This window comes from Callorhinus ursinus, unplaced genomic scaffold (genome assembly GCF_003265705.2).
Source record: "Callorhinus ursinus isolate GAN/ISIS: 27379988/994484 unplaced genomic scaffold, GSC_fseal_2.0 scaffold62, whole genome shotgun sequence".
Taxonomy (NCBI): domain Eukaryota; kingdom Metazoa; phylum Chordata; class Mammalia; order Carnivora; family Otariidae; genus Callorhinus; species Callorhinus ursinus.
Window position 1 is genome coordinate 4960524 of NW_027397124.1, and position 12071 is coordinate 4972594.

A 12071-nucleotide genomic window follows, 5' to 3' on the forward strand; every position below is an offset into this window, starting at 1 on the left:
GGCTCTTTCGTGCATCATAAGCATCTCCTACAGGTTGGTTCCCCTCACAAAACTCTAAGTCCTGTGTCCACAGATCATAACTTACTCACCTTTGTATCTTTTAACTTAGCATAGCTGAAACATAGCAGGTGCTCAACATATGCTTGGCAAAATAAATAAAACATTGTATACAATTGCACCAAAACAGAGAACAACCTTCACTATTTCAGAGAATTTATAAGCTGTTACCTGAAAAGTGGGCTATAATTTAAACATAGCTATATTCTGAAGTTCTGATGCTTCTCAACAAAAGCGGTTTAGTGAGAAGTGTGTCTATTTGTAGCCTTTCTTTGAGGAGGGCTGGGGATTGTTTGGCACATGTCTGTGCATTTGGTTTGGTTGCATATATTGAGCATGAAATCTTTTCAGTATGTCATAGATTTTGAAAAAGGGTTTGTGTATTTACAGCTCATGCTGAGCAGAGTGCAACCACAGGCTGCCAAACATACAGTCTCGTGATTGGCTTCTCATGTAGTGAAAGCCTTCTCTGACTCCAAACTCCAAACAGAGTCACACCACAATCTCTAGCTGTGCGTTATATCCTTTGTTAAGTTCCATGGCCTGGGGCGCCTGGGTGGCTCAGTCGTTAAGCGTCTGCCTTCGGCTCAGGTCATGATCCCGGGGTCCTGGGATCGAGCCCCGCATCGGGCTCCCTGCTCAGCGGGAAGCCTGCTTCTCCCTCTTCCGCTCCCCCTGCTTGTGTTCCCTCTCTCGCTGTGTCTCTCTCTGTCAAATAAACAAATAAAATCTTTAAAAAAAAAAAAAGTTCCATGGCCTGCTCAGTGCAAATATATGTAAAACTGTACATTAGATTTGTCAAGAGTTGGATCTCTCAGATTCTGTGGTAGGCCCTTCCTGGGCCACATGTGTTCTTTTGTTAAAAGGTGACATCTCTCCCCACTTCACCCCAGATCTCTGGAGCATTCTGAGCCTAAACCTATGGGATGCCTCGGTGCTTTCTTTTTTTGACCTGAAATGTTAACTTTATAAAAAACTGACAAATAGGGCCAGTAGTATCTGTAAACGAAACAAAATATTTGTGTATGAGCAAATAAATAATAAATATCACCTATAATCATGCCAGTCAGGATGTACTATATATCACATATTATACACACGGTACACACATATATATATTATATATCTTATATTGTAGCTACTACTTCATAAATGGTAATCTGCTTTCTGTCCCCCCATATCTTTTCAAGTCAATGAGTATCTTTTTTTTAAAGATTTTATTTTTATTTATTTATTTATTTATTTATTTATTTATTTGAGAGAGAGAGAATGAGAGATAGCACAAGAGGGAAGAGGGTCAGAGGGAGAAGCAGACTCCCCGCTGAGCAGGGAGCCCGACGCAGGACTCGATCCCAGGACTCCAGGATCATGACCTGAGCCGAAGGCAGTCGCTTAACCAACTGAGCCACCCAGGCCCCTGTGAATATCTTTTTTAATTCCCCAAAGCAGTAAACTTTAAAATAAAACCTTTTACAAACATTACTTCTTGTTACATTCTCTCTCCTGCTCTTTCTTTCTGGAGTAATTGCATTTTAATAAAAAAACTCTTAAAGGCATGATGCCTAACATAAAGGTATTCCTCTCAAGTGCTGGAGTTTCAGGCATGATGGCAATAGATATTTTGAGTGTTTTTAAGTTCCTGGACTCATTTCATTCATAGCATAAGGCTAACTCTGCCATATTATGAGTAGCGATAACAGTGTCACTAAATAAAAAAGTAGGACTAGAAGAGACCATTTTAAAAATTCCAAATGTAATGTCCCACTATGTCCTAAGAGACAGCTGCTTTTAGTAACAGCAATGACATTTGTGAAACTTTACTACGCAAAGGAAAAAAGAAAAAGCAGTGGCTTGACATTTCCAACACTTTCCGGCAACCTACTCAAACCAACAATGAGCAGTTTAATTGATTTAATTCAATTTTACATTTGTATCTTGAGGCAGTCTACAGCCAATTTTCTTCCCTCTTTTTGGGAAAAAAGATCAGTCTTCGAAATAGTGTAATCTAGGCAGATAAAAACATCAGTGTTCAGATGTCGGGGAGGATATACTCCGTTCCATGATGGCAGGAATGATGTCCACCTCCAGTATCTACCATGGTACCTTGCCAGGTGCTCAGTACATATTTATAGAATCTTTTCAAGTGTCCGTGTGTTTGTAAACAATTATAATTGAATAACAAAGATTCAATATTTGCATTTGAAAACAAAGTATCATCTAAAAATTTCTTATCCCTATGTTTTAGAATGACATCGATATACGTACATACTACACACACACCCATCAGGGTTTCTAATCTTGATACTATTAACATTCTTTGTTGTGGGGGGCTGTCCTGTGCACTGTAGGATATTTAGCTGTGTCTTTGGCCTCAACCCACTGAATGTCAGTAGCACCTCACTCTACACCAAGTTGTGACAGTCAAAAATGTCTCCAGACATTGCCTAATATCCCCTGGATGGTGGGATTGCCTTCAGTTTAGAATGACTCTCTTTCTCACTCTCTCTCTGTCACACACACACACACACACACCACACACGTACACACACACCCATACATACACGAAGTTAGGATTGTTCAGAAACAATTACAAGGACTCTTTAAAAAGGACAGATCATTCAAATGACATATTACTAGTAACACATCAATTCAAAAGAAAGATTATCAGAGCTTCTGACTGGCTCAGTTGGGAGAGCATGCTACTCTTGATCTCGGAGTCATGAGTTTCAGCCACATGTTGAGTGTAGATCTTACTTTAAAATAAATAAATAAATAATTGAAAAAGAAAAATAAAATAAGTAAATAAATAAATAAGCAGCTTTTAAAAAAATAAATGAGCACATACAAATTAAAAGAAAAGGAAAGATTTCTCTAAGAAGTAGGAATATTTACCTCAATTTGCAGAAAAATGGCTAGTTATCTTGACAATATTAACTGAGTCCTGAAAAATAAAAAGACACGTACTGTGTAAAAAACAACCCCTTTGAAGTAGTCAGGGAGTAATTTTATGCATCCAGTTATTTATGTACTTGAACTTTAAGAAAAATGTCATCTGAAATCAAATAGGCACCAATATCTTAGTGACTCAGCTAGATTACATTTAAATTCCCTTCAAATTCAGATTATTTCCTAATTAATGACATTCTTGTTTTCTTCACTATGTTAACTATGTAAAAGTTAATCTCAATGATCCGTGCATTGATTATTCTGGTTCTGCCAGTGACTTGTTGTATGATCTTGGGCAAAGAGTTTATACACATAGGGCCTCAGTTCCTTCATCTGCAAAATAGAGATAATACTAATATCTACTCCTAAATGTGTTGTCACACCTGAAAAACTAACCACAAGTACATAGAACAATGATTGACACTCAGAGAATGCCCAGCGAATGTTAACAATATTAACATCTACCAATTGTAACCAGTTTTTCATACCATATGACCCATTCTTCTTCTTCCTTGCCACACATTATTCTTGGAGAATCCGTTTCACTAACTTACACTAAGCAAAGTAAATTAATTTCAAGTTAGCTTACATAAAGTATAATTGGATATATCCAGTTGTCTCACTATTCTTTATACTTATATGCTTTTCTTTAATATAAATAAAAAACTAAGAATTCACGAGAAAAGGGGCATCTGGCTGGCTCAGTGGGTAGAGCATGTGACTCCTGATCTTGGGGTCATGAGTCCAAGTCCCATGTTGGGCATAGAGTTCACTTTAAAAATAAAAGAATCCCTAGGGCACCTGGGTGGCTCAGTCATTAAGCGTCTGCCTTCGGCTCAGGTCATGATCCCGGGGTCCTGGGATCGAGCCCCGCATCGGGCTCCCTGCTCAGCGGGAAGTCTGCTTCTCCCTCTCCCACTCCCCCTGCTTGTGTTCCCTCTCTCGCTATCTCTCTCTGTCAAATAAATAAATAAAATCTTTAAGAAAAATAAAAATAAGAGAATTCCTGAGGAAAGAACAATAGTGGCTTTCACAGATTCTCAATTTCCTTCTCCCCAAGTTAAAAAGCAATTTTTAAATTCACTTTTTCAGGTTATATTTTTTCTATGTGAATCAAAGCAATAACAATAAAAAGTATAATTGGCCCATGAATAACATGGGTTTGAACTGCCAAAGTCCAATTATATGTGGATTTTAAAAATATAGTACAGTACTGTAAATATATTTCCTCTTTCTTATGCTTTTCTTAACAACATTCTTTTCTCTAGACTACTTTATTGTAAGAATATAATATATAACACATATAAAATATGTGCTAATTGGTTTTCTATGTTATCAATAAGGCTTCTGGTCAATGGTTTTGACTGTGCAGAGGGTTGGCACCCCTAAACTCCACGTTGTTCAGGGGTCAACTAACTGTACTTACATAGCATTTATCCTCTGCCAGGAACTTCCCCCAGCATAAAATTTAATCCTCAACCCTATAAGAAAGGTATTTTACTATTCTCATTTTACAGATGAGGAAGCTGTGGCAAGAAAGATTACATGACCCGCTCAAGAATGTTCAGCTACAAAGTGGTAGAGCTTGGCTAAGAGTCTAGGAATTCTGGGGCATGTGGGTGGCTCAGGCGGTTAAACGTCCAACTTTGATTTTTGGCTCAGGTCATGATCTCGGGGCTGTGGAATTGAGCCCCCACAACGGGCTCCCTTCTCTGTGGGGTGTCTTCTTAAGATTCTCTCTCTCCTTGTCTCTCTACCCTCCTCCTGCTCATGTTTGTTCTCTCTCTCTCTCTCAAATAAATAAATCTTAAAAAAAAAAAAAAGTCTAGGGCGCCTGGGTGGCTCAGTTGGTTGGACGACTGCCTTCCGCTCGGGTCATGATCCTGGAGTCCCGGGATCGAGTCCCGCATCGGGCTCCCTGCTCGGCGGGGAGTCTGCTTCTCCCTCTGACCCTCCTCCCTTTCGTGCTCTCTCTCATTCTCTCTCAAATAAATGAATGAAAATCTTTTAAAAAAAAGAAAAAAAAGAGTCTAGAAAGTCTGAGTCTGTGCTCACAAGTTTGTAGGACTGTAAAACAACCGCAGCAACAAACATAGACATAAAATAAAAGCTCTGTTCCCTTGGATTTTTCTTTATGTATCTTCTCAAAATAATGATTTCTCATTGTCATTGTGAAGCTGAATGACAATATCCCAATTCAATCACTTATCTGCAATTGAAATTTAAGTAAATTAAGTAAGTTAAGTAAATTTTCAGTTGCAGCAAAGTGAGCAAAATTAGCTCTCAGTCCAAAAAAAGCACATTGTATTATACTTAAAAATAAAGCTCTAGAGGGTGGGACATCAATAAGATGGCAAAATAGGAAGCCCCAGCCCTTTGTCCCCCACAGAGACAGCAACTTAACAATATACAGATCAAATTGCTTCTGTCAGTCCTCCAGAAAACTAAGAAGCTGCAGCACCTAGGCTAATACAAAGCCAAGAGAGACACACTGAAGTGCGTAGGAAAGTTTGTTGCATTTTGCCTGCCCTAGCTTCTTCTCCACCCACCCCACCCATCCCATAGCATGGTGCAATTGGGAGAAAACTCCCAATGCTTACTCCTTCCTTCAGGAAGGAAAGAGAAGATTGGAACATATGTCTAAAGATTTTATAGGGCTTGTTGAGGGAATATTCTGTTTCACTTGACTAAGTGCTGATGCGAACTAATGACATAGTTGCTTCCCAGATTGGAAGCCACTGAGAAGAAAGGCGAGCATCAAGATGTCGCAGTACTATGGAGACTGCAATACCTCAGGAAAATACCAGCAAGAAAGAGAGATTACAGGCTCATGAAAAGAAATAGGAACAAGATTTTTTTTTTTAAGATTTTATTTATTTGAGAGAGAATGAGCACAAGCAAGAGGAGGAGCAGAGGGAGAAGCAGATCCCCCGCTGAGCAGGGAGCCCAATGCGGGGCTCCATCCCAGGACCCTGAGATCATGACCTGAGCTGAAGGTGGATGCCCAACCAACTGAGCCACCCGGGCACCCTGGAACTAGACTTCTTAAATGGGCAATCACATGCACAAACTCAAAGAAGACATATCTCCAGAGAAATTTTGAGAGATCCCAGAATCTCCAACTGGGCTGATTGGTCACCGTCTTCCCTTACACGAAGGCAGTCTATAAAGACTGGGAGAGGTGACTGTTTTTCAAATGCCCAGATCTCAACCAAAGATCACAAGGTATACAAAGAAATAGGGAAACATGATCCAATCCAAAGACCAAAATAAATCTCCAGAAATTGATCCTAAATAACCAGAGATTAATGCTATACCTGACAAAGAATTCAAAATGACTATCTTAAAGATGCTTAATACGGTAAAAGAGAACACAGACAACCAACAAAATCAGGAAAATGATGCATAAACAAAATGAGAATATCAATAAAAAGATAGAAACTATAAGAAAGAACCCAAATAGCAATTCTTAAACTGAAAAATACAATAACCGAATTGAAAAATTCACTAGAGAGGTTTAACAGCAGACTTCATAAGAGCAGAAGGAAGAATCTGTGAACTTGAAGATATTGAAATTATTGAGTGAAAAGAGCAAAAAGAAAAAAAATGAAGAAAAGTAAAGATAGCCTAAGGGTGGCACCAATAAGCAGACTGATATGTGCATTATTGGAGACCTGGAAGGAGAAGAGAGAGAGAGAAAGGGTCAGAAAGTTTTTCTCAAGAAAAAATAACCAGAAATTTCTCGAGGTGAGGAAAAAAACGAACATGCAAATTAAAGAAGCTCAAACAATTTCAACTAAGAAAAACCCAAGGATACTTATACGGAGGCACATTATAATAAAACTGCCTGAAGTCCATAGTAGGAGGACCCTAGGTTCATCTCATCCCTCGAACACAACCAGATAACTATTAGATCATTTGGAATACTCAAGAAATCAACACAAGGACTGACAGAACAAACTGCACAACTAGAAGAAGAGGGGGGGCCCACATCAAGGAAGGTAGGCAGTGCAGAGATGTGATTTAGGGAAGAAACAGATTGCAGGTGTTGTGGAGGGATGGGAGCCGTGGTTGAGGAGAAAAGCAAGAGAGTGGAGTACACAGGGATATGCACAAGGAGAATACTTCCCTGAAGTTATTGACTGGGAAAACAAGAGGGGATGATTTTTGTGAGTTTTTGCAACTTGCAGGGCTCAAAAAGTAGAGTTTTAAAGGTTGGCGGGCTTGGCTGGACTAGAGCCCTGAGGGCACTGCCCTACTCCTGGAGAGAAGGCAGGCAGATAACTCAGCGGACAGACTGCATGATCTGAGGAATGCCTGGGACACATGAGTGGGAGATTGTTCTCTCTTCTTGGAGCACGTCTGTGAGATGTGGCATTCACAGAGATGCCTCTCTGGGGACAGAACAGCTGGTGGGTGCCATTTCCCTCCCCTGCCTCTCAGCATAAACATGGAACCACCTTCAGTAAACAGCACAGCATTGTCACAGGCTGCCTAACCTGCTTACACTGGGTCCCACTCCCTTGTGCTCCACTGGTACTGCTGGTCAAGTGTACCTCTGTCCCAGCACAGCGGGCCCATTCCCCAGAAGACCAGCAGAAACCCCCAACCACACCATGTCTCCTGACCCGAAAGTCTGGCAAGGATTTGGTTCTACTGGAAGTAGCATCAGGTCTCATTTAACAAGCACACCAGAGGAAAACTAGTTAAAACTCACCACACTCTGGCTAAGGACCAAACACTGCTCACTGAAGGCAAGGAGAGCCTCTGCAGATGACTGACCTGAAGGATAGAGCAGTCAAAACAACAGCAGAGTGCTCACAGCACACACCGGACACACTCCTGGAAGTGCCAGGCCCTGGACACTATATGACCTCTTCTTCATAAAGTCATTACTTTCAGGAGCAGGAAACATAATGGGTTTTTGTAACACAGAGATGAAGACAGAGACTTTAGACAAAATGCCAGGACAAAGTAGTTCCTCCCAAATGAAAGAACAAGAGAAGGTCATGTCCAGAGATCTAATCAAAACAGATATAAGTAACATGCCTGATGGAGAATTTAAAGCAACAATCATAAGGATAATCACTGGGCCTGAGAAAAGAATGGAAGACTTCAGGGAGGTCCTTACTGCAGAGATAAAAAAGATAAAAACAATTAATCATAAATGAAAAATACAATAACTGAGATTCAAAAAAGACTGGACACAATAAGCACCAGGTTGGAAAAAGCAGAGGAATGAATTAGTGGTAAAGAAGATAGAATAATGGAAAATAATGAAGCTCAACCAAAGACAGAATTATGGAACACAAAAATAGACTTAGGGAACTCAGTGACCCCATCAAACACAAAAACATTCATATGATAGGAGTCCCAGAAGAAAAAGAGAAAAAAGGGGGCAGAAAATTTATTTGAGGAAATCATAGCTGAAAACTTCCCTAATCTGGGAAAGGAAAAAGACATCCAGATCCAGGAGGCACAGAGAACTCCCATCAAAATCAACAAAAGCAGGTCAAGACATATTATAATTAAATTTGCAAAATATAGTAATAAAGAAAAATCCTAAAAGAAGCAGCACAAAAGAAGTCCCTAATTTACAAGGGAAGACCCATAAGGCTATTTGTAGATCTCTCCACAGAAACTTGGCAAGCCAGAAGAGAGTGGCATGATATATTCAAAGTGCTGAATGGGAAAAATCTGCAGTCCAGAATTCTCTATCCAGCAAGGCTATCATTCAGAATAGAAGGAGAGATAAAGAGTTTCTCAGAAAAAAACTGAAGGAATTCATGACCACTAAACCAGACCTGCAAGAAATATTAAAGGGACTCTTCCAGTGGAAAAGAAAGACCAAAAGTGACAAAGACGAGAAAGGAACAGAGAAAATATCCAGGAACAACAACAAAACAGGTAATAAAATGGCACTAAATACATATATATCAATAATTACTCTGAATGTAAATGGACTAAACACTCAATCAAAAGATATAGGGTGTCAGAATGGATAAAAAATAAGACCCATCTATATGCTTGCAAGACACTCAATTTAGACCCAGACTGAAAGTGAGAGGATGGAGAAACATTTATCATGCAAATGGAAGTCAAAAGAAGGCCAGAGTAGCAATACATATATCAGACAAACTAGATTTTAAACCAAAGACTGTAACAAGAGACAAGAAGGGCACTGTGTATACAAATGGGACTATCCAACAAGAATATCTAACAATAGTAAATATTATGCCCCCAACTAGGGAGCACCCAAATATATAAAACAATTAACAAAAAACATAAAGGAACTAATTGATAATAATACAATAATAGTAGGGGACTTTAACACCCCACTTACATTAATGGACAGATCATTTAAGCAGAAAATCAACAAGGAAATAAGGCATGACATTGCATGACACACTGGACCAGATGGACTTAACAGATATATTCAGAACATTCCATCCTAAAGCAGCAGCACACACATTCTTTTTAAGTCCACATGGAACTTCTCCAGAACAGATTACATACTAGGTCACAAATCAGGCCTCAACACGTACAAAAAGACTGAGATCATACCATGCGTATTTTCTGACCACAATGCTATGGAACTTGAAGTCAACCACAAGAAAAAATTTGGAAAGACCACAAATACATGGAGATTAAACAATGTGCTACTAGGGTCAACCAGGAAATCAAAGAAGAAATTTAAAAAAATACATGGAAACAAATGGAAATGAAATCACAATGGTACAAAACCTTTGGGATGCAACAAAAGTGGTCCTAAGAGGGAGTATATAGCAATATAGGCCTACTTCAAGAAGCAAGAAAAATCTCAAATAAACAACCTAACCTTACACCTAAAGGAGTTAGAAAAAGAACAACAAACAAAGCCTAAAGCCAGTGGAAGAAGGAAATAATAAAGATTAGAGCAGAAATAAATGTTATAGAAACAACAACAACAACAACAACAAAATCCCAGTAGAACAGATCAATGAAATCAGGAGCTGGTTCTTTGAAAAAAATAATAAAATTGATAAGCCCATAGCCAGACTTATCAAAAAGAAAAGAGAAAGGACCCAAATAAATAAAAGAGAAATAACAGCCAACACCACAGAAATACAAATGATGTAAGAGAATATTAAGAAAAATTATATACCAATAAATTGGACAACCTAGAAGAAATGGATAAATTCCTAGAAACATATGAACTACCAAAACTGAAACAGGAAGAAATAGAAAACTTGAACAGATTGATAATCAGCAAAGAAATTGAATTAGTAACCAAAAATCTCCCAACAAACAAAAGTCCAAGGCCAGATGGCTTCACAGGGGAATTCTGCCAAACATTTAAAGAAGAGTTAATAGCTGTTCTTCTCAAACTATTCCAGAAAATAGAAGAGGAAGGAAAACGTCCAAATTCATTCTATGAGCCAGCATTACCTTGATACCAAAACCAGATAAAGACTCCACTAAAAAAGAGAACTACAGGCCAACATCCCCAATGAACATGGATGCAAAAATTCTCAATAAAATACTAGAAAATTGAATCCAATAGTACATTAAAAGAATCATTCACCACAATCAAATGGGATTTATTCCTGGGCTTCAAGGGTGGTTCAATATTCCCAAAACAATCCACCTATAACACCACATTAATAAAAGAAAGGATAAGAGACACATGATCCTTTCAATAAATGCAGAAAAAGCATTTGACAAAGTACAACATCAATCCATGATAAAAACCTTCAACAAAGTAGGGTTAGAGGGAACATACCTCAACATAATAAAGGTCATATATGAAAAACCCACATCTAACATCATCCTTAATGGGGAAAAACTGAGAGCTTTTCCTCTACAGTCAGGAACCAAGACAAGGATGTACATTATCACTTTAATTCTACATAGTACTGGAAGTCCTAGCCACAGCAATCAGACAACACAAAGAAATAAAAGGCATCCAAACTGGCAAGGAGGAAGTCAAACTTTCACTTTTGCGGATGACATGATACTCTATGTAGAAAACCCAAAAGACTCCACCAAAAAATTACTAGAACTGATACATGAATTCAGTAAAGTCACAGGAAATCAATGTACAGAAGTCTGTTGCAGTCCTATACACCAAAAATGAAGGAGCAGAGAGAGAAATCAAGGAATCGATCCCATTTATGATTACACCAAAAACCATAAGATACCTAGGAATAAACCCAACCAAAGAGATAAAAGATCTGTACTGCAAAAGCTATAAAACCCTAATGAAAGAAATTGAAGATGACACAAAGAAATGGAAAAACATTCCATGCTCATGGATTGGAAGAACAAATATTGTTAACATGTCTATACCACCCAAAGCAGTATACACATTTAATGCCAACAGTATTTTTCACAGAGCTACAACAAAAAAATCCTAAAATTTGTATTTAACCACAAAAGACCCCAAATATCCAAAGCAATCTTGAAAGAGAAAAGCAAAGCTGGAGGAATCACAATGCTGGACTTCAAGTTATATTATAAAGCTGTAGTGATCATGAGAGTAGGGCACTGGCACAAAAACAGACACATAGATCAATAGAACAGAACAGAAAATCCAGAAATGTAACCACAACTATATGGTCAACTAATTGACAAAGTAGGAAAGAATATCCCATGGGAAAAAGACAATCTTTTCAATAAGTGGTATGGATAAAACTGGACAACAACATACAAAAGAATGAAACTGGACCACTTTCTTACAACATACACAAAAATAAAATAAAATGAAAATGGATGAAACACCTAAATGTGAGACTTGAAACCATTAAAATCCTAGAGGAGAAAACATCAGTAACCTCTTTGACATCGACCATACCAACTTCTTATTAGATATGTCTCCTGAGGCAAGGGAAACAAACACGAAAGAAAAAAAGCAACTATTGGGACTTCATCTAAATAAAAAGCTTCTCTACAGAAAGGAAACAATCAACAAAACTAAAAGGCAACCTACAGAATGGGGGAAGATATCTGCAAATGACATATTTGATAAAGGGTTAGTATCCAAAATATATAAAGAACTTATAAAGCTCAACACCCAAAAATCAAATGAT

The 12071-nt window shown here is 38.4% G+C and overlaps 1 long non-coding RNA gene across 1 annotated transcript in view; it reads right to left on the bottom strand.

The window, feature by feature from the left end:
• Positions 1-1316: 1316 nt before the first annotated feature.
• The window catches only part of LOC112834365 (uncharacterized), a 28266-nt gene continuing 17511 nt past the window's right edge, over positions 1317-12071 (bottom strand). Inside the window, exons 2-3 of the long non-coding RNA XR_012376042.1 lie at positions 2950-2991; positions 1317-2810 (exon numbers count right to left, since the gene is read on the bottom strand). This is a non-coding gene — a long non-coding RNA (uncharacterized lncRNA). The remainder of the gene's footprint in view (positions 2811-2949; positions 2992-12071) is intronic.